We start from the raw sequence: 26,124 nt of genomic DNA on the forward strand, positions 1-26,124 counted from the left end.
TTGAGGTAACCTAGTGTTATTCGAAATTTCTCCGATTCGGTGTTATTCGGAATGATTTTGTTAACATGACTTGATGAACCTTGTTAGTGGATTCATTTTGATGATCATGAGATGGATGAAACTAGAAGGCACAACCTTCTGTATCCCCTTTTACTTTCTGTTATTTAGAATAAATAAAGCAAAAGTAGTATTATTCGTCTGTTTTTTGAATTATCCGTGCAATAAAAAATATCCTGAAAATAAAAGTGCTCCAAATGCCCTGCAAATTTAGTATGATTTTTTATGGAATATTTGAGGATTTTAGGCACTGAAATCACTGCAGGAGGGGCAAGCACTAGGCCAAAAGGGTGCAGGGCACGCCCACACCCCCTGGGAGCGCCCCCTGTCTCATGGGCCCCTGGTGGCCCCCCTCCACTTATGCCAGCACCCACACACTCCATCTTCTTCCCCAAAAAATCCCCATCCAGCTCAAACATGAGTTCTAGCTCATTTTGCTGCGATTTTTGATCTCCTTGCTCAAAGCTCCATTGGTCCAATTAGTTTTTATTCTAGCGCTTTATTCATTGCAAAATTTTGCTGCATAGGTGACCATGTTCTTGAGCTTGCATGTTAAATTTATGATGTCCCAAGTAATTCTAATGCTTGATATAGGCTCTAGGCACTTGTAGGAGTAGTTCCTATCAATCTTGTTTAGTTTTATTCACTTTTATTTTGAAGTTACTAAAATTTCAGAAATTTTCAGAAAATGTTAAGGAGATTTTTGAGGGGCTCTTCTAGCCAAGGCTCCCAGGAAAAACAAGCTAAAGAGAAGGAAAAGGCCAAGTATAATCTTCCTCGCATAGCAGAAGTACGACCGTGTGAATTACCATGCGATAATTTCTTCAGAGAAGTTGGAATTTATGAAGATTTTTATTCTTTGATCAAGAATGCAGGCCTCACCGATTTCCACCACGACTGGATCGATTAGTATCTCTTACCCACCAATACTTTCGTGCAAAACTTTTATTACTATCCTAAGAAGTCACTGCCTTCAGTATCATTTCATTTATATGATGAATTCAGGGAAATGTCTTTATGTAATTTTTGCGCAGTATGTAGGATACCATTTGAGGGGAAATTAGAGGAACCACATCGTAAAGATGTGGATGGCTTTGTTAACACTATCACTATAGGGGATCCAAAGAAGGGTTCCGATGCGAGAATCTCTAGCATACACTTTCCTGTTTTACGCTACTTTGCCATATTTCCTAGCAGATGCTTGATTGGTCGTGGAAATAGTGGAAACTTCAATGTTCCTGATATTATTATTCTTCACCATGCCTTGTTTGGAGATAATAGCTTTAGTATGGGTGCCGTCATTGCTAAACGGCTAAGCCTGAATCATACAAAAGGCCCCATCTTTGGAGGTATCTATGTTGCACGTCTTGCTAGATATTTTGAGATACCTATTAGGCACCATGAGAAGGAGGAGACAATATTGCCTCCTTACGTTTTAGATTACAGGAGCATGGTAGCGCATGAGTTTATTGTTGACAACGAAGATAAGATGCTTCTGTATAACCTGAGATTTAATAAGAAACACAATGAGACTATTATTCTGCCTGCACCTCTGTTGTTTGATTTGACTGCAGATAATTTTCTTGTCACACCGGGAGTGGTGTACGCACATCGAGGCCAAGCGTCCACTCCAGAGCCTGAGCCTGAGTCGGAGCCTTCACTGGATCCTTATCGTGCATCATCCTACCAGTGGGACCCGGAGATGGCCAGCCAGTGGTATCCTGATTACACCTCCCAGTACACCGGGGAGAGTAGCCGTGGTCCTTGGCAATAAACCAACTTAGGCCAAAAGCCTAAGCTTGGGGGATTACGTATTTCTCACCGACTTTACATTCATGTTCACACACTATTCTAGTCGTCGGTGTTCATACTCTTTCATTGTATTATCCATGCTAGTTTAATTTTCTTTTTCTAGCTTTCTTCTTGTGAGTTTGATAAACCTTAATAAAAACCAAAAAAATAGTTAGTTTAATTTCTATGCTTGTAGTAGAATTAAAATGAAAACCCAAAAAGATTTCTCATTCTTTTTCTTACTTGTAGAGTTCTTTCCCGTGTAAATAATTTTATTTTGTTTTCTTTCCTTTGGGGGGTCAAGAGTAGAAGACCATATTGAAAATGTTTGGTGGCTCTCATATGCATGATTGATTATTTAACTTAGAGCCCATATTACTTTGTCTTCTCTCTTGAGTTGAATGCTTGCAGATTCCAGGTTAGTCCAATGCACGTGCACTATTATTATTATTAACATCGTTCGGTCGTGCAAGTGAAAGGCAATAATGACGATATATGATGAACTGATTGAGATAAGAAAAGCTGGTATGAACTCGACCTCTCTTGTTTTTGTAAATATGATGAGTGCATCGTTCCTGATTCAGCTTATTATGAAGTAAACATATTTGCAATGACATTTAGAGATTATAGTTGCTTGTGCCATGCTTGATTAGCTATGAGTTATAATGGTTTACCTTGCGTGCCAACATGTTATTAAAATGATTATGATGTGGTATGATGGGATGGTATCCTCCTTTGAATGAATTGAGTGACTCGACTTGGCACATGTCACGCATGTAGTTGAAACAAATCAACATAGCCTTCATGATATTTATGTTCATGGTAGATTATATCCTACTCATGCTTGTACTCGGTGTGAATTAATTTTAATGCATGTTTATGACTGTTGTCGCTCTCTCGGTTGGTCGCTTCCCAGTCTTCTGCTAGCCTTCACCTGTACAAAGCGGGAATACTGCTTGTGCATCCAAACTTCTTAAACCCCAAAGTTATTCCAATGAATCCACCATACCTTCCTATATGCGGTATTTACCTGCCATTCCAAGTAAATTTTTTGTGCCAAACTCCAGACCTTCAAATGAAATTTTGTTTTGTATGCTCGAGCAGCTCATGCTTCAACTAGGGCTTCCTATATCTTCCATGCTAGGTGGGTTATTCTCAAGAGCAGTCGACTTCGCTCCTCATTCACGAGAAAGGGCCGGTAACCGGGATGCCCAATCCCATGATACAAAAAGATCAAAGCAAATCAATATAATTAAACAAAACTCCCCTAGGACCGCTGTTAGTTGGACGCACTCGTTGTTTCGAGCAAGCCATGGATTGATGCTTGTTGGTGGTGGGGGAGTATAAACTTTTACCATTCTGTTTGGGAACTGCCTATAATGCATGTAGTATGGAAGATACAGCCATCTCATAGTTGTTGCGTTGAGAGTGAAAGTATGCCTCTCAAAATGTTATTCAATCTCTATTTTAAAATCGAGCTCTGGCACCTCTACAAAACCATGCTTCCCTCTGCGAAGGGCCAATCTATTTAATTTTATGTTGAGTCATCATCCCTCTTATTAAAAAGCACCTGCTGGAGAGCACACTGTCATTTGCATTCATTACTATTGGTTTATATTGGGTATGACTTGACTGGATCTCTTTTACCATGAATTACAATGTCTAGTAAGTGGTTGATCTTTAAAGGTGCTCTGCATTTATGTTTTGCGGTCTCAGAAAGGGCTAGCAAGATACCATTTTGTTATATCATGTTATGATTATTTTTAGAAAGTGTTGTCATCCTAGTTTATTATTATGGCTCGCTAGCTGATTATGCCATTGATATGAGTAATTGTGGGACCGAGGTGTTATTGTGAAACTTGAATGCTGGCTTTACATGTTTACAACAACAAGAGCAAATAGATTGGTAAAAGTTTTTCTTTATCACTTTCAGTTTATCAAATGAATTGCTTGAGGACAAGCAAAGGTTTAAGCTTGGGGGAGTTGATACATCTCCAATGTATCTACTTTTCCAAACACTTTTGCCATTGTTTTGGACTCTAACTTGCATGATTTGAATGAAACTAACCCGGACTGACGCTGTTTTCAGCAGAACTGCCATGATGTTGTTTTATGTGTAGAAAACAAAAGTTCTCCGAATGACCTGAAAATCCACGGAGACAAGTTTTGGAAAATATAAAAAATACTGGCGAAAGAATCAAGACCAGGGGGCCAACACCCTGTCCATGAGGGTGGGGGCGCCCCCAGGGGGCCCACACCCTTTCCACGAGGGTGGGGGACGCGCCCACCCCCCTGGGCACACCCCCTATCTCGTGGGCCCCCTGAGGCTCCACCGACCTCAACTCCAACTCCATATATTCTGTTTCGTGGAGAAAAAAACATTAGAGAGAAAGTTTCATCGCGTTTTATGATATGGAGCCGCCACCAAGTCCTAATCTCTCTCGGGAGGGCTGATCTGGATTCCGTTCGGGGCTCCGGAAGGGGGATTCGTCGTCGTCGTCATCATCAACCATCCTCCATCACAAATTTCATGATGCTCACCGCCGTGCATGAGTAATTCCATCGTTGGCTTCTCGGTGATGGGTTGGATGAGATTTACCATGTAATCAAGTTAGTTTTGTTAGGGTTTGGTCCCTAGTATCCACTATATTCTGAGATTGATGTTGCTATGACTTTGCTATGCTTAATGCTTGTCACTAGGGCCTGAGTGCCATCATTTCAGATCTGAACCTATTATGTTTTCATGAATATATGTGTGTTCTTGATCCTATCTTGCAAGTCTATAGTCACCTATTATGTGTTATGATCCGACAACCCCGAAGTAACAATAATTGGGATACTTCTCGGTGATGACCGTAGTTTGAGGAGTTCATGTATTCACTATGTGCTAATGCGTTGTTCCGGTTCTCTATTAAAAGGAGGCCTTAATATCCCTTAGTTTTCGCTAGGACCCCACTGCCATGGGAGGGTAGGACAAAAGATGTCATGCAAGTTCTTTTCCATAAGCACGTATGACTATATTCGGAATACATGCCTACATTACATTGATGAATTGGAGCTAGTTCTGTGTCACCCTATGTTATAGCTATTACATGAGGAATCGCATCCGGCATAATTATCCATCACTGACCCAATGCCTACGAGCTTTTCACATATTAAGTTTCTCTTATTTACTTTTCCGTTGCTACTGTTACAATTACTACAAAACTATTATCTTTACTTTTGCCACTGTTACCATTACTATCATACTACTTTGCTACTAAATACTTTGCTGCAGATACTAAGTTATCCAGCTGTGGTCGAATTGACAACTCAACTGCTAATACTCAATAATATTCTTTGGCTCCCATTGTGTCGAATCAATAAATTTGGGTTGAATACTTTACCCTTGAAAGTTGTTGCGATCCCCTACACTTGTGGGTTACCGCCTACCGCGCAGGAAAAGCCCCGCCCTCGACTTTTAAATAGTACTACAGTATACTCCCTCCGTCTAGGTGACCAAGGTGGAGAGGAAAATGAGAGAACTTAATGTTTATTTGCTAAGGTTGGTTGTAATGGTAGTATCATACTCCCTCCATTTTTATATACAAGGCCACAATGGAAAACACATTTTGCATCTATATAAGGCCACCAATAATAATCGAGGCAAATATTAATGATGTTTCCTCGTACTAGTAACCCATGACTTAATTACTAGCATGCATGTAGTGGATGATAATGAACACTCACCTACTTCCTCTCTCACAGCCACTCAGTTTTCTCTAATGTGCATGCACCCTATTAATTAACCCGGTAAACGAGAAAACAAATTGGCTTGTAAAGCACACATTAATTTTTGTCTTGGTACCTGTAATTTGAGTTTGTGGCCTTGTATATAAAAATGGAGGGAGTAGCTAGTATCATGCATGCCAACTAGGCAATTTTGGTGAGGTGTCGTAGAATTAAATTAATAAAGTTTGAGTTGAGTATCATATCGTGATACCTTATCATAATAAATGCTATGGTATATATAGAGAGCGCTCAACATACCAATTTTGATACCGTATCATAATAAAAAGGTGGTACACATAGAGAGAGCTCGTCGCCAAATTATGCATATAGTACTATTAAAAAGCTAGTACGTGCTTAAATGGGGTGCTAAATTCTATAAAAGAAATACTAGTAGTATGTACATACTACTGAGTTAATGTAACGAGAAGAAACATAACATAGTTCTGCTGGGGGCTCAACATAACACACCCCTCAAATTAAACTAAGCACACCTGAAATTAAACTATGCAACTAATCTGGTAGACACTGCATTAGAACAACCATGAGCAACAACACTGCCACCTTACTCACTCGGAGTCCTCGTCCACGTCCTTGACTTTGTCCTTGTCCCTCTTCCTCTTGGCCGATAATTCTTTGCTTGAACCATACACTTGGCTCTTGCTCTTCATCCAACCCTTGTAGATATTCAAACAAAGGTAGCCATCCATTGCAGCATAGTGGATGTGGTCTATATCTAGTACATTCCGCTGCCATGCATGACAATGAAACGTGTATTGAGGTTTCTCCAGTTTATCTTACCGTACGAAGGATGAACCATGGCTCCGTCCTGGGTCAGCATTGAAGGCTGGCCACCGGAGGGCAGCAGCCGAACTTCTAGAGGTCAAAGGGGTTGCCTACAATGAGGCCTATCTGACCCAGGACTTCTTTGTCGTTCGTAAAGTCTAAAATAACGAATTTGACTAGGTTGCTCTCGAGGAAGTTCCTAAAATCCAGGCATTCAATGTTCGCACGGCATATGTGGTAGACCAAGCATAAGTCACGCACGCAAACCTGGATCACGGCGGGCTTTTTCCTCTCTTCCTCCTTTAGATCCTTCTCTCGTCCCAGGACTGTGGTGTACTCAACATCTAGCCCAGCGACCCGCTCATCATCTGAGCTTTCGAACATGCGTCTGAAGCGAGAAAGGCATCCTTTCACCGTCGCAGAATAACAGTTGTAGATGAGGTCGAACTCTTTGCCGGTGATGGTTCTAACCTTGTACTCACCACCAATCATGAAGATTTGGGACTCCATGGATTTGGGAGGAGGGTTAGGATTAGTGGAACTGTCGTAATGTGAAAGGACGGGACGACTAGGAGCAAACCGCCGTAATATTAAAGGACGTGTGGGGACGAGTAGGAGCGAACTGCCAGCGTGCGAACGGCAGGGTAGTTGCTTTCCATTCTCCCATGATACGGGCTTCCGAGAGCCCTTGGATCTGAGATCGAACAGTTGCATGGCGTGATTCTAGACCTATGGGTGAATATCCTATCCTGGACGGATATTCAACAAATTTTCAGCAACTTAGCATGCGACTGTTCGATCTCAGATCCAAGGGCTGCCAGCAGCCCGTATCATGGTGATGCCTACCACGACCGTCGCGTCGCTCGCGCAGTCACGCCCTTGGAGATTTAACACGGTGCGTTAGGCTATCTGATGTTGGCATGTCATCACTTAGTCACTCATACTACAACAAGGTTAGCTATAAGGTTGGCTATAAGTGTATTTTTTTTTACTTCTCTCTATCTCTTTCCTCGTACTCCCTCCGTCCCATAATATAACAACGTTTTGACACTAGTGTAGTGCCAAAAACGTTTTTATATTATGGGGCAGAGGGAGTAGTATTTATAGCATTTGCCAAGGAGTGAACTCTTCCAATGAAATGGTGTGCTTCATTTAATTAGCTATAGACTCAAAATTGTCTTTTCACCTATGTACCCGCGCTTAGCACCGTTTCTTCCTTGGGTCACCAAACTAGTCTCTCTTTTCTTGATTAACTTGCCACATCATACTTTATGCCTATGTGGAAAGTGTAGCACCTGTAGGAGCAAGTAAGTACAGTAGTGCACTTTACATGGCATTTTTGCATATGTGGAGGAAAGAGAGGCAAGGAAAAAGTGGAGAAGTGGGCTCTCATGCAAGAGCAAGCCTCTACTACATGGTGGAGCATTGGGCGAGGCACCTGTATGGAGGTGGTCAAGAATCGGGAGGCTCACGCCGGTCATAGCGCTGCAGTTAAAATGATAATGGCAAGTAAAATAACGGGGCCCCACCTGTCCAGCAGTAACTCGCTGTCAAATCACACATCCCTATGTTTGCAGCAGCCTACTCCCTCATCTTCTCGCGTCTTTGTTGAACCGACTAGGCGGAACTGCCCCGCCTACCGCACAGGAAAAGCCCCGCCCTCGACTTTTAAATAGTACAGTATACTAGTTTTGAATCCATGGATTGCTCCATGGAGCAAAGCCTCTAGAAAATGGCGATACACATGTACGGAGTATACACCATGCCCGTCCGTTCGCGTCACACCCCAGGCAGTCGGTCGGTCTGGCACGCTGCTCTCCGAATGGAACACGCATCATATCGCGTTTGCACACACATGTGGGACCGCAATTGTCACATCCCTAGCTGCTGGTAGTGCTCTAGGCTAGCTCATGTGTTGCATCATGTTTAAATTTTGCCTAAAATTGAAATGGGGATGCTCAAACCCTAGCATTAAATCAATTCAACTAGGGTCAAAATAAAATCTTTTTCAATGAACCCAAAATGACCTCTGAAAATGTTCATGATTTCTGGTAAAGGTGAAAACCTCTGCCAAAAATGATGCACATATTTCTAGGCCATTCTGGATTTTTGAATTAACACATATTGTATTTCAGTTGGAGCAAATATATGTTATATATATTTTTAATGCTTCAATAATTCTGATATTTTGTGAGGGGCTCTAGAATATTACTTTCAGTCCCTGCAAAAATTATTGGAAGAAACAAAAATGGTTTAGTGCTTGAACTAAATCAAAACAGATTGAAATAAATAGAAAACAACAATTAAAATAGAAACAGAGAAGGAGGGGGTACCTGTTACTTACCTGGCCCAGCAGAGAAGCCAGCCTACCAGGCCCATGTGCCAGTCATCCTCAACCTCGTGCCAGTGGGCACGAGGGTGTGTGGCCGCAGCGCGCCGGCACGCGTCCCGGCCACCTCCTGCTTGCCGCTTCCCCCTCGACGCCCTGGTGAAGCCACGACACCCCCCTGACCGCCCCTCTCTCTCTCTTGCACCCCCTCCTCCCCTCTGCTCTCTCTCCCTCTCGCGACCGAGCGGAGCTCGTCGCCGCCGACGCCGCTACCGCGGCCGCAGCCATCCCGAAGCCTCACCGACGCCCCAGGAAGCTCCGCCCCGACCCCCTCTTCCTCCCCCACCGAGCCAAGCCCCTCGGGAAGCTCTGCTTCGCCTCCACGCCATCGTCTTCGTCCTCGACCGCCGCTGATGGTCGCCGTCGATTCGTCGCCGTCCGAGCTTCCCCGAACACGCCGAGGCCACCACTGCACTCCACGTGAGCTCCTAATCATCCTCCCCCTCTCCGTTTTCTCTCTAACATGCCGTAGCCGCCGCGCCCCTCTTCCCCGACAGTACGCCGCCGCACAAGCTCATCGCCGACGAGGCTCCGGTGGCCATTTGGTCCCGTGCGTGCCTCCGTTGGGTTCGTGAGCTTTTGTAGAACACGTAGATGCTAACCATAGCTCCTCCCGTGCACGGTGTCGTCGTTTCCATCGACGCCCGAACTCCGGCCGCCGCCACAACCTCGCCTCCGGCGAACTCCGTCCACCCCCGCACCTCCCGTTGGTTCCCCTAGATGCGCGCGGGCACGGGCTATCCTCTGGTGCCCCTGGCGCGTCGATCCGTCGTCTCTGGCGCAACTCCGGCGAGCCACCGCCGCTCTGATCGTCGCCGTCGTCCAACCGCCGGCGCCTCTGACGTGAACCGTCATTAGCGGCTAATCCCCCCCCATTAACACACTAACAGACACTGACAGCGGGCCCCGTAGCGGGTCAAAGCCCGAGTCAACGCGGGATTAGCCCCTGTGTCGCTGACGTGTGGACCCCGCATGTCAGATTTGACCTGGACCTGGTCGTTGACTCGCTGACGTCATGCTGGCGTCAGGCTGACGCAATTAAATCATTTCTGGATTTAATTTAATTCTGAAATTCCAGAAAATGCCTAAAACTTCAATAAATCATAGAAAATTAACCGTAACTCCAAATTAAATAATTTATATATGAAAAATTATCAGAAAAATTCAAGGAATCCATCTGTACCATTTTCATGCATGTTAGAACAACTTATCACTACTGTTTAGGGCAAATGAAGTGAATGACATTTGAATAATCACATATGGAGTTTGAATTTGAATCTTGTATTCAAACCAACTTCATTTAATCTGTTGCTAGTTGCATTAGCTCAAAACACATTCATTTTGCCATGTCATGATCATGCATCATATTGTGCATTGCATTGATTGTGTTCCTTTCTGTGTTGCCGGTATTTGTCCCCTCTCGATAGACGTGATACCGATGACGTGATCGTTGACACTGATGAAGACTCAATGTTATCTTCAGAAGTGCCAGGCAAGCAAAACCCCCTTGTTCATTCCGATACAATCCCACTCTCTCGCTCCTGCTCTCTTTTACTGCATTAGGACAACAACGATCATATTGTTACTTGCTGCGGTAGCTGAACCCCTTTATCCTTTGCATGACCTGTCATTGCCACAGTAAATAGATGAAACCCACTAGCATGAGTAGGAGTTGTTTGAGCCCTGATGTGCCTACTCATTCATGCTTGTTTGTCATGCCTGCTACTGCTTAGAGTTGAGTCAGGTCTGATTCATCGGGGATGAATCAGAGGCGTGTGAACATGTCCTACTATGGGTGAACTAAGTGTGTGAACACGATTTGGTAAAGGTAGCGGTGAGAGGCCATGTAGGAGTACATGGTGGGTTGTCTCATTGCAGCCGTCCTCAGGAACTGAGTTCTGTGCCTGTGATCCATGAACAGCTACTACCACACATTGGGATCCTTAATTGACTCTCTCGACTTATTAATCAACATGATCTCTGTCCAGGAGTTGCAACTAGTTTCTGGTGTTTGTAGGTAGTGTTAGTAGTCTACCAAGTGGCACCCGGTACAGGTGGGCTTGGGACAGACTAGGCACAGTGGCACGGTGTACCAAGTGGCACCCGGATGGTGGGCTTGGGAACCCTGCTCACATCGTTTGGGGCCGTGAGCGACACCCCGGCCGGATCTCCTTGCGGATGGAACCCGAATAGGCGATAAACCTGGACTAGAGACTTGTTCGGTTAGTCAGGTCGTGGCCGACTCCCTCGCCCGGTTTCCGCTTGAAGGTTGCCGAGGTACATGATGTGTACAGGGCGGTAAGTGGCGAGAGCGTGTGTGAAGAAGTACACCCCTGCAGGGTTATCATTATCTATTCGAATAGCCGGATTCCTCGGATATGGAAACTTGGACCCCTTGCATAGTTCATAGACAAGTGAAAGTGGATACTCTAAAATACGCAAGATAAGCGTGAGTGCTATGGATGGCGTTCTCGTAGGGAGACGGGAGCGGATCCATAGTGGTGTATTGATATGGTGAATATGTGGACTCGTGTGCGCCACCTCAAAAGAGTTACTTGCAGTCGTAGTTCAGGATAGCCACCGAGTCAAAGCTGGCTTGCTGCAGTCAAACTCCACCATCCCCTTTGTTGATAATGATGCATATGTAGATAGATCTGATGTAAGTCTTGCTGGGTACATTTGTACTCACGTTTGCCTATTTTATGTTTTGCAGAGAGACTTCAGTCTCACTAGTAGTTCCGCGTGGACTTCGACGTTTAGCTTGTTACCTCAGCTACGATCTTGTGCCCTCGGCAGGATCTGGTAGATAGTCAGGCTTCTCAGCCTTTTTCATTTATAGATGTCTGTACTCAGACATGATAGCTTCCGCTTGTGCTTTGACTTGTATGCTCTGATTGTTGGGTCATGAGACCCATGTTTGTAATATCTCGCTCCTCGGAGCCTATTGAATAAATTACTTGAGTCGTAGAGTCATGTTGTGATGCCATGTTGTATTTGCACATATCGAGCATATTGTGTGTATGTTATTGAAATGCTTGGTATGTGTGGGATCTGACCATCTAGTTGTTTATCTTTAGTAGCCTCTCTTACGGGGAAATGTCTCCTAGTGTTTCCACTGAGCCATGGTAGCTTGCTACTGCTCCGGAACACTTAGGCTGGCCGGCATGTGTCCTTCTTCGTTCCTGTGTCTGTCCCTTCGGGGAAATGTCACGCGATGAATACCGGAGTCCTGTTAGCCCGCTACAGCCCGGTTCACCGGAGTCCTGCTAGCCCAGTGCTACAGCCTGGATTCACTCGCTGATGACCGACACGTTCGATGTTGGGTCATGGATGCCTGTCCCTGTAAGTTTGTGCCACTTTGGGTTTACGACTAGCCATGTCAGCCCGGGCTCCTTATCATATGGATGCTAGCGACACTGTCATATACGTGTGCCAAAAGGCGCAAACGGTCCCGGGCAAAGGTAAGGCGACACCTGTGGGAATACCGTGCGTGAGGCCGCAAAGTGATATGAGGTGTTACATGCTAGATCGATGTGGCATTGAGTCGGGGTCCTGACAGCGTTGGTATCAGAGCTTGACTGCCTGTAGGATTACCAAGCCAAACTGGTCGAAGTTGAGTCTAGATATTCTTTAGTTATGTAAGGGAATTGATTGTGGGATGGAACGTAAGGCTCTTTTACTCCTTATACCTCATGCCTTTCTGATCTGAGTCATCTTATCTTTCCTGCGGGGATTAAGAACTAGGCTATCTCTTCTTTCTATTAGGATCACGTGTTACTAATCAGTAGACTTATAAGTTTGTTGGATTTAAGCCTCAGTTCAGTTTCTACCTCTGTATGTTAATTATTGATCTCGAAACCTTGATATTGTGCTTCTGAGTGGTTATGCCACCATTTTTGTGAATGTCTCAAATCTTTTTGAGCATTTACAGCCGTTATGCTGTCCGAGTCATTCCAGGTTTCTAAATAGTCTGATGCATTTGCAAAATCCTTTCCCTCTGGTTTCGATGTTCCTTTTAGGCCAGGTTAATCACCCAAATTGTTGAGTTGAGGTAATTTATTGCCTTGACATATATGTTGGAGCTATTATTATGACCCTAGGTGTCTTAGGGGATCATCTAGTAATTTAGCCATGATTTATGTTCCAGTGTGATGACTCTGGCCGTCATTATCGAAAGCATCCCGTGATGCCATTTAGTAGTAGGTATTCTATCCCTGGGTTTTGAACCCAAGATTCACCCTACTTGCTTCATGTTGATAGTTTTGCTCGTTCCTTTAGGTTATTAGTAACCTTTGCATTAGTCCTCGATGTTCGTGGTATTCCTTTCTTCCAAATACTATGAACCGCTTATGGCAGATGTTCCTCGCTGATCGAAAGATCACAATCAGAGTGCTCTCGATGGGTTCTCGATTCTACATTGTGACTCTGCCAGTTCTACCTTTCTGCATGGGTTATCCGGAAGAAATATGTGGAATTCGTTCGACATGCTAAACCATGCATCCACAACTCAGAAAATCGTGTGTTCCTTTCAGTTGTCCCTCTTTAGTTGTCTTCTGACCCTCGTCTATCAATTGATAGTCAGGAGTAATTGTGCATTCGTGTCATCGATGACTATTACTCTTGTGGTCCGTCAAGCCATTCTATCGCGGAATGACTAGGAGAAACAAACCCCAGTACCTCTTCCATATTTAGGATTGGGTCAAAGCAATTGTGCTTCACAGATCAAATTGCTAATTCAGCTTTTGTTCTGTTCTACCTTGAAGTGTTACCCTCTTTATGTCAGGATTGTCACGAGAATTGCACCACCTCTTATGAATTCTTAACACAGCAATACTTTTTGCCATCATTGTTCCTTCCTCGGTTCCCGTGTCTTCGTAACCGGAATGCCGACAAGTGTATCGTGATGTGCGAAATCAATACGCCTAGCAACCTCGTTGCTGGGTAGTTAAAGGACAATAATTTCATTCTTAGTGTGTTGGTTATTGAATCATCATTCTAAGATTGATCGTGCTACCTAGTCTATTCTCCTGTTTCACTCCTCGATCGATGAGTTAGGATTATCTCAAATCCTTGCTCTATTGATCATATCATCTTGCCCTGAAAAGCAAGATTGTTCTCGAGCTTAGTAACATATCGGTGGTTCGTGATTTTCCGAAGATCTTCTCGGAAGTACTACCAGGTTGTCACCTGACCGCTATGTTGAGCTCGTGATCAAGTTGGTTTATTGTAAACCACCCTTTCTCCAAGAATCCGTGTTGGATACCCCTGAGCTAGTTGGTTAAGCTAAACGACAACTTGGAGAGTTGGAAGATAAAAGCTTGCCTGACTTAGTTCGTTCCAAAGGGATATTCTTGTGTAGTGTGTGTTGAAAGAAGATGATATCTTCATCGACTGGTCCCTGTGATCAGTTGCTGGACCTATTGTCTTATCTATCCCTTGATTTGAGTGTGGGCTATCGTCAAATCAAATCAGTACCAACGATGCTCGTAATGTTGTCCTACTCGTGGTCGATCCCTCGAGCATACACCATTACATCTTTGGTCTGACCAATGCTATCACTGTGTTCACATGATGGTGGAAGTCCAGTGATATGGAAATTCCGATGAGTTGCTGTTGAGCCCATCAGTAGCATTTTGTCTCCCCCCATGGATCATGTTGAACATCAACCTAGTGTTGGAAACTTGTGTAAGCATTTCTTCGTGTTTCGTTCATGAAGCATATGTTTGAATGAAAGTAGTGACTTTCCCTAATTCATGTGCATATGATGCAATTTGCCGCCATGAATTTGAGGAAGATTGTTTTGTTTCCTTGGAATCATCCCAAATCAGTCATGCACACGTGCGAAGTATTCTGTGGTCTGGAGACTTGCAACCTTCATTCCACATGTGTCCCGAGCACACCAAGCCACTGATTGATTTGTTCAAGGAGAAGAAGTTCCTTCATAAGAGCTAATCATATGACTTATGCAAGGACTTCGTTATCCACGGTGATGGTTCCCAACCAGAACTCGGTAGTGTTTTATTGTAAGACTACCATGTGATCATGTTTGTCTGAGACAACATGTTCACACGTGCGTAGCAGAACCAGCTCATGTTTTGGAGCTTACTATCGTAGTTCATTCCCCGAGAATCTCGCAATGTCATCTCGTCGAATTATGTTGCAAACTTTCATTTTTCTTCCTAGACTCGATGAGTCTGGAATATCCTAACACCAACCAGATCTGAATCTCAGGCAGATATGATGGTTGGAACATTTTCCAAGAACTATAATATTGGTCCCTCGATAACCGGTAAAGTGGATATCGTGGCCAACACACCCAGCCGGAAGACCTGTTATTATAATGTCTTGATTGAGGAAGTTGGCCACCTCCCCATAGGGATTTCCTAGGATTTACTCCCTAGTTGCCCCTATGGATTCTTGAGCTCCCGAAGTCCGACCTTTTACTTGTTGTTCCAGTTATCAAACCATATCTATGAATGGGTTACACTAGCACATCAAGGAGAACATTAGGAGCGGAGTGCTAAATGTGTCTCGGTCGATCATCCAGATTTTATTTGCTTGGCCTCGCTAAGGTGAAATCCGAGAAAGTGTTATCCTCCTTTGCATCTGCATCGTCCATCGCTATTCATCATGGTAGTATGTTGTGTTGCCAGGATCCTTGACACGGATGTTGGTAAAACCTTGATGATTATGGAAATGCTCAAGTTCTTGAGAGCACGCACAAGCGCTACGTGTTATCATCGGCACTAATTGGGATTCCTCTCAGTTTCCTCGGAAATGCTATGACCTTTCAAACAGTGAATTCACTCTCTATTGTTGGGTTCTTCCCCAGTTACCAGAATCATTCCCAGCATTTGGATTTTGTTCCCAGCTTGCACCGCCAATGTGCCATTCTACCATGGGTCTCTTCCATCTCCGGTGATAAGGAAATTCATCCATTATGTTGTCTTCAACAAGGTAATCCACATCATCCAAGTCCGAGTATGCCATTCTACCGACCCCGCCAATCGATTGCTGTGATTTGCCTTAGGCTGATATAGAGAGTCTCAATGATCTCTATATCAAAGGTAATTCTTTTTGCCACTTAAGATAATAATTTACGAATCACCCTTCTCCAGGATGTTTCGTCGTGGTATCATGGCAATTCAACTCCTCGCTACGTTGACAACCGATCGCCATATTCTTAAGTCTGGAATTGTTGTCCACCTAGTGAACCTTGTCACCTGCTCCACTCCATCCCTCTAGAGGTATGCTTCGTCTCTCAGCTCGAGAGATGTTGCTATGTCACATTCCGGGAGTTAATCCTGAGTTGTTCGACCTTCGAGAAGACCGATCCTTCCAGAGTTTTCCTTTCCTCTTCTTGTCATGTTAGTTGGAGTTCTCAGAGCAAGACTTCGAGACAATGGTGGTGAACGAATCAACGTCCATTTGAAGTGCAACTGGATCGTGAAGATTATGCTTGTTTGTGTTTCCCCTTTCACCTTACCCTACGCTTGAATCTCGAGACGAGATTCTTGTTTAGTGGGGGTGAGTTGTCACATCCCTAGCTGCTGGTAGTGCTCTAGGCTAGCTCATGTGTTGCATCATGTTTAAATTTTGCCTAAAATTGAAATGGGGATGCTCAAACCCTAGCATTAAATCAATTCAACTAGGGTCAAAATAAAATCTTTTTCAATGAACCCAAAATGACCTCTGAAAATGTTCATGATTTCTGGTAAAGGTGAAAACCTCTGCCAAAAATGATGCACATATTTCTATGCCATTCTGGTTTTTTGAATTAACACATATTGTATTTGAGTTGGAGCAAATATATGTTATATATATTTTTAATGCTTCAATAATTCTGATATTTTGTGAGGGGCTCTAGAATATTACTTTCAGTCCCTGCAAAAATTATTGGAAGAAACAAAAATGGTTTAGTGCTTGAACTAAATCAAAACAGATTGAAATAAATAGAAAACAACAATTAAAATAGAAACAGAGAAGGAGGGGGTACCTGTTACTTACCTGGCCCAGCAGAGAAGCCAGCCCACCAGGCCCATGTGCCAGTCATCCTCAACCTCGTGCCAGTGGGCACGAGGGTGTGTGGCCGCAGCGCGCCGGCACGCGTCCCGGCCACCTCCTGCTTGCCGCTTCCCCCTCGACGCCCTGGTGAAGCCACGACACCCCCCTGACCGCCCCTCTCTCTCTCTCTGCACCCCCTCCTCCCCTCTGCTCTCTCTCCCTCTCGCGACCGAGCGGAGCTCGTCGCCGCCGACGCCGCTACCGCGGCCGCAGCCATCCCGAAGCCTCACCGACGCCCCAGGAAGCTCCGCCCCGACCCCCTCTTCCTCCCCCACCGAGCCAAGCCCCTCGGGAAGCTCTGCTTCGCCTCCACGCCATCGTCTTCGTCCTCGACCGCCGCTGATGGTCGCCGTCGATTCGTCGCCGTCCGAGCTTCCCCGAACACGCCGAGGCCACCACTGCACTCCACGTGAGCTCCTAATCATCCTCCCCCTCTCCGTTTTCTCTCTAACATGCCGTAGCCGCCGCGCCCCTCTTCCCCGACAGTACGCCGCCGCACAAGCTCATCGCCGACGAGGCTCCGGTGGCCATTTGGTCCCGTGCGTGCCTCCGTTGGGTTCGTGAGCTTTTGTAGAACACGTAGATGCTAACCATAGCTCCTCCCGTGCACGGTGTCGTCGTTTCCATCGACGCCCGAACTCCGGCCGCCGCCACAACCTCGCCTCCGGCGAACTCCGTCCACCCCCGCACCTCCCGTTGGTTCCCCTAGATGCGCGCGGGCACGGGCTATCCTCTGGTGCCCCTGGCGCGTCGATCCGTCGTCTCTGGCGCAACTCCGGCGAGCCACCGCCGCTCTGATCGTCGCCGTCGTCCAACCGCCGGCGCCTCTGACGTGAACCGTCATTAGCGGCTAATCCCCCCCCCATTAACACACTAACAGACACTGACAGCGGGCCCCGTAGCGGGTCAAAGCCCGAGTCAACGCGGGATTAGCCCCTGTGTCGCTGACGTGTGGACCCCGCATGTCAGATTTGACCTGGACCTGGTCGTTGACTCGCTGACGTCATGCTGGCGTCAGGCTGACGCAATTAAATCATTTCTGGATTTAATTTAATTCTGAAATTCCAGAAAATGCCTAAAACTTCAATAAATCATAGAAAATTAACCGTAACTCCAAATTAAATAATTTATATATGAAAAATTATCAGAAAAATTCAAGGAATCCATCTGTACCATTTTCATGCATGTTAGAACAACTTATCACTACTGTTTAGGCAAATGAAGTGAATGACATTTGAATAATCACATATGGAGTTTGAATTTGAATCTTGTATTCAAACCAACTTCATTTAATCTGTTGCTAGTTGCATTAGCTCAAAACACATTCATTTTGCCATGTCATGATCATGCATCATATTGTGCATTGCATTGATTGTGTTCCTTCTGTGTTGCCGGTATTTGTCCCCTCTCGATAGACGTGATACCGATGATGTGATCGTTGACACTGATGAAGACTCAATGTTATCTTCAGAAGTGCCAGGCAAGCAAAACCCCCTTGTTCATTCCGATACAATCCTACTCTCTCGCTCCTGCTCTCTTTTACTGCATTAGGACAACAACGATTCATCTGTTACTTGCTGCGGTAGCTGAACCCCTTTATCCTTTGCATGACCTGTCATTGCCACAGTAAATAGATGAAACCCACTAGCATGAGTAGGAGTTGTTTGAGCCCTGATGTGCCTACTCATTCATGCTTGTTTGTCATGCCTGCTACTGCTTAGAGTTGAGTCAGGTCTGATTCATCGGGGATGAATCAGAGGCGTGTGAACATGTCCTACTATGGGTGAACTAAGTGTGTGAACACGATTTGGTAAAGGTAGCGGTGAGAGGCCATGTAGGAGTACATGGTGGGTTGTCTCATTGCAGCCGTCCTCAGGAACTGAGTTCTGTGTTTGTGATCCATGACCAGCTACTACCACACATTGGGATCCTTAATGACCCTCTCGACTTATTAATCAACATGATCTCTGTCCAGGAGTTGCAACTAGTTTCTGGTGTTTGTAGGTAGTGTTAGTAGTCTACCAAGTGGCACCCGGTACAGGTGGGCTTGGGACAGACTAGGCACAGTGGCACGGTGTACCAAGTGGCACCCGGTTGGTGGGCTTGGGAACCCTGCTCACATCGTTTGGGGCCGTGAGCGACACCCCGGCCGGATCTCCTTGCGGATGGAACCCGAATAGGCGATAAACCTGGACTAGAGACTTGTTCGGTTAGTCAGGTCGTGGCCGACTCCCTCGCCCGGCTTCCGCTTGAAGGTTGCCGAGGTACATGACGTGTACAGGGCGGTAAGTGGCGAGAGCGTGTGTGAAGAAGTACACCCCTGCAGGGTTATCATTATCTATTCGAATAGCCGGATTCCTCGGATATGGAAACTTGGACCCCTTGCATAGTTCATAGACAAGTGAAAGTGGATACTCTAAAATACGCAAGATAAGCGTGAGTGCTATGGATGGCGTTCTCGTAGGGAGACGGGAGCGGATCCATAGTGGTGTATTGATATGGTGAATATGTGGACTCGTGTGCGCCACCTCAAAAGAGTTACTTGCAGTCGTAGTTCAGGATAGCCACCGAGTCAAAGCTGGCTTGCTGCAGTCAAACTCCACCATCCCCTTTGTTGATAATGATGCATATGTAGATAGATCTGATGTAAGTCTTGCTGGGTACATTTGTACTCACGTTTGCCTATTTTATGTTTTTGCAGAGAGACTTCAGTCTCACTAGTAGTTCCACGTGGACTTCGACGTTTAGCTTGTTACCTCAGCTACGATCTTGTGCCCTCGGCAGGATCTGGTAGATAGTCAGGCTTCTCAGCCTTTTTCATTTATAGATGTCTGTACTCAGACATGATAGCTTCCGCTTGTGCTTTGACTTGTATGCTCTGATTGTTGGGTCATGAGACCCATGTTTGTAATATCTCGCTCCTCGGAGCCTATTGAATAAATTACTTGAGTCGTAGAGTCATGTTGTGATGCCATGTTGTATTTGCACATATCGAGCATATTGTGTGTATGTTATTGAAATGCTTGGTATGTGTGGGATCTGACCATCTAGTTGTTTATCTTTAGTAGCCTCTCTTACGGGGAAATGTCTCCTAGTGTTTCCACCGAGCCATGGTAGCTTGCTACTGCTCCGGAACACTTAGGCTGGCCGGCATGTGTCCTTCTTCGTTCCTGTGTCTGTCCCTTCGGGGAAATGTCACGCGATGAATACCGGAGTCCTGTTAGCCTGCTACAGCCCGGTTCACCGGAGTCCTGCTAGCCCAGTGCTACAGCCTGGATTCACTCGCTGATGACCGACACGTTCGATGCTGGGTCATGGATGCCTGTCCCTGTAAGTTTGTGCCACTTTGGGTTTACGACTAGCCATGTCAGCCCGGGCTCCTTATCATATGGATGCTAGCGACACTGTCATATACGTGTGCCAAAAGGCGCAAACGGTCCCGGGCAAAGGTAAGGCGACACCCGTGGGAATACCGTGCGTGAGGCCGCAAAGTGATATGAGGTCTTACATGCTAGATCGATGTGGCATTGAGTCGGGGTCCTGACAGCAATTGAGAACCGACCATAGGCACACTCCCCGGCCCCGCAAGTCGGGTGACTTAATAGAAGAGGGAGATGAGCAATAGTACTAGGGAAGTGTTGTACTACATTGGTGCCTGGATGATCCCTGCAAGACATGGAAGATCAGTTCGTCCATGCATGTGACCATACTCTAGCAGACACGCTTGGATTGGCTATCATCTACATATCATGCAGGCTGTGTTGTACAAGGTTGTAGTTCTGGTGAGAAATCTAAAAAAGGTTTATTGTCATCTCGCAAAATTAGGTGTCATGTGCTTCGGATCACTGCGAGGGTTAAATAGCGACAACTGAGTTGGGCTAGTCATTGGGGGCACATGCACGAAGACTACTCGGCTGCCATCTAGGTCAAGCCGGCTATGTTAATTAGTACATCTATCGACGAACCCCTTTTCTACGAGTTTATCTTTAATTTGAGCTTTCTTCCTCGTCTAGCTTGTCCGTCGGGATTCATGTTTTCTCCTTTGGGCTGCGAGGTTATGATTTCTTGTCATGTGGCATTTTTTCATGTTATATGTTATAATCCGGTGCTTCAGATCAAAATGACGACAACTGCGCCTCCGGGCCACGTGCATGAAGACTTCTCGACATTCATTGACGAGTTCAAGCTGGCTCTGGTAGACAAAAGAAAACTAGTACTCCACTATATAGGCAGGAGCCTCCGTGATTGCTTGCTAGTGTTGCTCTCTTCACACTATCTCGTCCTCTCCAGATCTAAACACGACAACGGTGGCCTCTCTCTCTCTCTCTCTCTCTCTCTCTCTCTCTCTCTCTCTCTCTCTCTCTGCTCACCGCTTGTAGAGGATATAACTACTGAGTGTAAACCGCCCAGGAGGGGCCGGTTCACGCTCATCCATATTGAAGTCCTTGAAGATAAAGAAGATGGCGTTCTACTATTAAAGCTTAGAGGCCCAGAGCCCAAAGGCGGATTAGGAACCATAGTTGTAAATCGCCATAGTTTTCTAACTTGTATTGTAAGACAGGGAAAGGAAGAGACTGAGCTGGACACTTGTATGAGCCGGCCTCGGGACTCTGTAAACCGGCCGGGCATCAACCTGTGTATATAAAGGGACGACCCGGCGGCGGTTCAGGGACAAGAAACAACAACTCGAGACTCAGGCAAAGCGTATTCGCTCCCTGATCATCGAAACCCCAATAATCCCATCACAACTAGACGTAGGCTTTTACCTTCATCGTAAGGGGCCGAACTAGTATAAAACTCCCATGTCCTTTGTTCCGGTTTAACCCCTTTAAGCTAATCTCGTTGCGATGGCTCCATGACTAAGTCCTTCTGCTAGGACATCTGACGTGTTAATTCCTCGACACCGCTTGTCACATATCCAGCCGGATCCTCTCCGCTGGGGAAGGTGCAATGTTCACGCGGTCATCCTCGGTGATAACTCTTACCCACTGCAGGCATGTGCCGATCAGCCTGCCTAGCCGTTCTCTCCTAAGCACCGCTGGCGAGGGAGGGCCTCCAACCCCTTCTTCCTCGCTACCATAGTGTGGGCAGATCCGGCCTCCCGCGGCCCACCTAGCGACATCCCGATGACCATCAGGTATAACTTCCTTCGAAACTGGCCTTGCTCTACTTCCCGAGTTCCTCACGTCACTGCATTTGCATCTTTTACTATTTCTCAGGCCCCCTTGTAGATAGGATCGATCGGCTATTCGAAAACCACCTAAGTTTTTACGGTTAAGAGGTAAAACGAGTTCATGCACTCGAATCTAGTACTACTTGGTTCAAGCAAGGAAGAAAGGGGGAGGGGCCTGGGGGAAGATTTGTTACTTGAATCTAGGACTTGGTCAAAAGAGGAAATAATGGGGGAGAAAAGTAGCAGAGACTGGCTATCCAACTGGTCTCTAGGTCTAATAGGGAAATAAAGGGAAACCCAGTACAAACTCAATATAAACCTGATCTATTGGTTGAAAAAGGAAATAAAGTGGGGACTAGGGGACAAGTCAACGGAGTAAGTCTAGCACTAGATTTGCTAGCCTCACACAGTATAAGGTGGCTATACCAAACAAAAATGGGACCAACACAGATATCCTGTTCTGATGTTTGTTGCCCCGAGCCACTCTTATGTAATGCCACTGGTAAAATGTAGCAGTCGCACTGTTAAAAGTAAGGACATGTTAAACCAATGTTGTTTTCAATGTAATGCCTCCAGTAATATGAATCAATGCCACTTTTTTACATGTCCTGCTAAATTTCCCATTAAGATAAGTTGGTTCTTTTCATTAGAAATGCAACTGTCCTAGTCCGCCTGCTCTCCCATGCCCAAAGTAATGTCGTATTTAACTGTTGTCATAGTTAATTCTAATTCCACACTAATATCTAGCAATTCCACTGCTTTAGAAATTGCTACTGTCCTTGTAGGATTGCCTTTCGGATAAGGAACATGCTTCTTTTCATTTGATGCATGTTTCATCACTTGTTAGTCACCCTCCTTTCCACCTTTTTTGTACAAACAGAGATATACATTTCATGCTAGATCTTACTTGAACTGCACAAATGATATCCAAATTATAATTGAACATTATAGGAGGTTCACAACCAACCTTGATGTTGCTCAATTTTATTGCATCTAATGAAGAAGAAGCTCTGTGGGTTTCGTTTTCTGATGGAAATGGAACCGGGGCTAGAGCCATTTTCTTAAAAAAAATAAAGAAGCTGCTAGCTCACAGGACATTGCTTCATTTTAGGTTAACTGCACCAAAAGGTCCCATGAATTGAATCATCCATGTTCGTGACTGAAAGAGCCAACTTCAGCATGCTAGTCTAAGCACCCCCAGCCTCCATCCTTGTGACGCACGGTACACCTTGTTTGCCACCTGCTCGACCCTAGTGTCACTGATAAAATGAAGTAATAATACAGTTAAAATAGAGCGAGCCTCCTCTCTATCATTTCATTTCCAACATACATAAAGAAAGTGCTTCTCTTTGTTAAAGTATGTTTCACCAACTAGTCCCATTGTTAATGTTTAAGCGTTTCTGCAAACTGGGGTGCTTAATTTTAGTTGATCTATACAAAAATAGAGATTTGAATGTCTCAAGGCGGCTCACCGCTGTACACTGATGTTCATCACTGGCAGAAGGTGTATCTGGGAGACTTGGGACGATTTCCAGTATGAGGCGTACCGTATGAGGCGTCACAGGGCCCATCTCACCCTCGCATCATGGCATACTATGATACTATCACAATATTTTCTTCTATTTATTTTGTGTGTTTCATCAACTAGTGCCACTATAATGTAATCACGCCTTTTCATTATCTGTGCAAACAGGGTTATTCAGCTGCATTTTGGTGGAACTTCACAAATGTACGTATGGAACCGGCATATATGCAGAGTGCCAGGTGTGCCATGTAAAAATTACCAACACCAACCATGCTGCATGCACGCATTGGCATCCACCACCACCATTGGGATGTGTGGCGCTCTCTGTGGACGGATTTTTCTCGGCAGCAAATCCTCTAACCAAATACTAGTAGCTTATATTGGCAGTTTTCTAGGGAGTACTCTTTTCTGAAAGAAGTACCAATCTATTTTTCTTTATTTGTACACTGTGTCACAACTTTGACCCAAAGGTCCAGAGCTATTTTAGGGTGATTGGCATCGTACTCGGAGACTGATTATAAGCATGATTTTCATTAGCTGTCACACTGGTTGTAAGCATGAGCAGGTGGACGATTAGGTTAGTGCAAAGCTTACCTTAAACCTACCGCCGCTCTTGAAATGAGGCGAGCATCGAGGGAACCGTGGAGAACAGCGGGGAAGCGACGTCGCGCCATCCGGCCTCCTCTTGTGGTGGGAGAATGAATACTCCTGTGGATCTGGTTGGCTCTGCACCCTGACGAATGGCACACCATACTCGATCGATTCGTTATCCTCTGGGTGCTCGACCTTCGACCTATACGCCCACCACCTCCGCCTGACTGTCGCCTCGGGTGAATCTGTCTGCTCCATCGCCCAGAGGAGATATTCGATGAAGTCGGAGGACTACGGCGTGACTGCCGCCGAGGAGTACATGTACATCGCCGCTGTCTTGCTCTTTCGCATACATTGCCACATGGCCCTCAACGTCTTTGAAATATCCCACTCATTCTCAAACCAAGTAAGGATCTCCTTCAACCTGGCTAACTTTGCCTGGTCGCCGTTGGCAATCTGTCTGATTCGCTACTGCATCCTCTCCATAGATGTCCTTCTGAGTGGTCCAGTGCTAGCTTTGGAAGATGGGAGGAGAGACGGTGCTCTTGCAATAGATAAGAGGGAGAGGCGAGATCGTGGTTTTGGAATGGAGATGATGGAGAGGAGAGGATGTGGTTTTGCAATGGAGAAGATCAGAAGAGGGAGAGGCAAGACCGTGGTTTTGCAATGGAGATGATGGAGAGGAGAGGAGGTGGTTTTGCAATGGAGAAGAGGGAGAGGAGCGTGCGGTAGCGATTTAGGATTGGACGAGAGGGTCAACGCGCTGTGACTGGATCAAAATCAAAATCAATTTACCCTTCAATTAAGAAAGCAAACCCACATTAACTAGTCTCCCTTTTATTCTGGGTCATAATTGACCATGATTTTCGCACATAAAATATATGTTATACATTGCAAAAATAATATAATTTGAAAGTACATTCAGATACGAAACAAACGATACAATTTTTGGTGACATGCATTCACATTTTGCTTGTCAACTACAGTACGTGCTCAAACTTTGACCCAAAATACGCAAAACAACAAAAAAATACTTCCAAGACCAGCGCCGCTCTTCCACTCTTCTCCTCTAAAACCACCACTGCTCCTCTCCTGTTCCAATCTAAATCTAGCGCCGCTCCTCTCCTCTTCCATTTCGAAACCACCGCCCCTCCTCTCCAGTTCTGGTCCAAAACCAGCGCCACTCCTCTCCCATTCTAATCGAAAACCAGCGCTGCTCCTCTCCTCTTCCATTCAAAAACCACCGCCGACGAGTGAAGGTGCTATGGAGAAGTAGATCGATGGAGGAGTACAACCGATACTTGAGGATCACAGACGGCGACCCTGTGAAGCTAGCTAGGATGTTGGAGATACAATCTTGGTTTGACAACAAGGACCAACTAGCAGCGACGACGACATCCATGGCCAAATATCTGCAATAGAGCGAAAAGGCGGCGATACTCCTGGAGGCAGTCGCACGGGAGTATATAGAGCTGCTCCTCTGGGCCATGGAGCAAACAGATTCACCAAATCCGATCGTGATGGTGCGGTGGTGGGAGTATCAATCCCAGATGGAGTGTCCACCAGAGATTGAAGGATCGAGCATCTACAGGGTGCCGTTTGTGAGGGTGTCCTGCCAGAGCGAGCCGGTGGAGTCTTCGCCGATTGAATCCAACTGCAAGAGGAGAAAAGCAGTTGGCCAGACGACGCTTCCCCGCCATCCTCTCCCTCGCCGTTCACATCGTCTCACGGGGCGGCTGTTTGCCGCCGAGGAATAGGAGGGGACTGCCCCCATCCCCAGCCCAATAGTCGGGCAGGTTATGAATTGTCAGGACGAGCTTAGGGTTGTTAGTATTTGCAGGTTGTGAATTGTGTTTTGTGTTGTGTATGTTGAGAGTACATTCATATATGATTGTCTTTTGAATTTCAGATTTTCAGTATTGAGCATATGAAGTATTTTATGAATTCTAGAGTTCTATTTTTAGCAATTAAAAAATGTAG

This window comes from Triticum aestivum, chromosome 1B (assembly GCF_018294505.1).
Source record: "Triticum aestivum cultivar Chinese Spring chromosome 1B, IWGSC CS RefSeq v2.1, whole genome shotgun sequence".
NCBI classification, from domain to species: Eukaryota; Viridiplantae; Streptophyta; class Magnoliopsida; order Poales; family Poaceae; genus Triticum; species Triticum aestivum.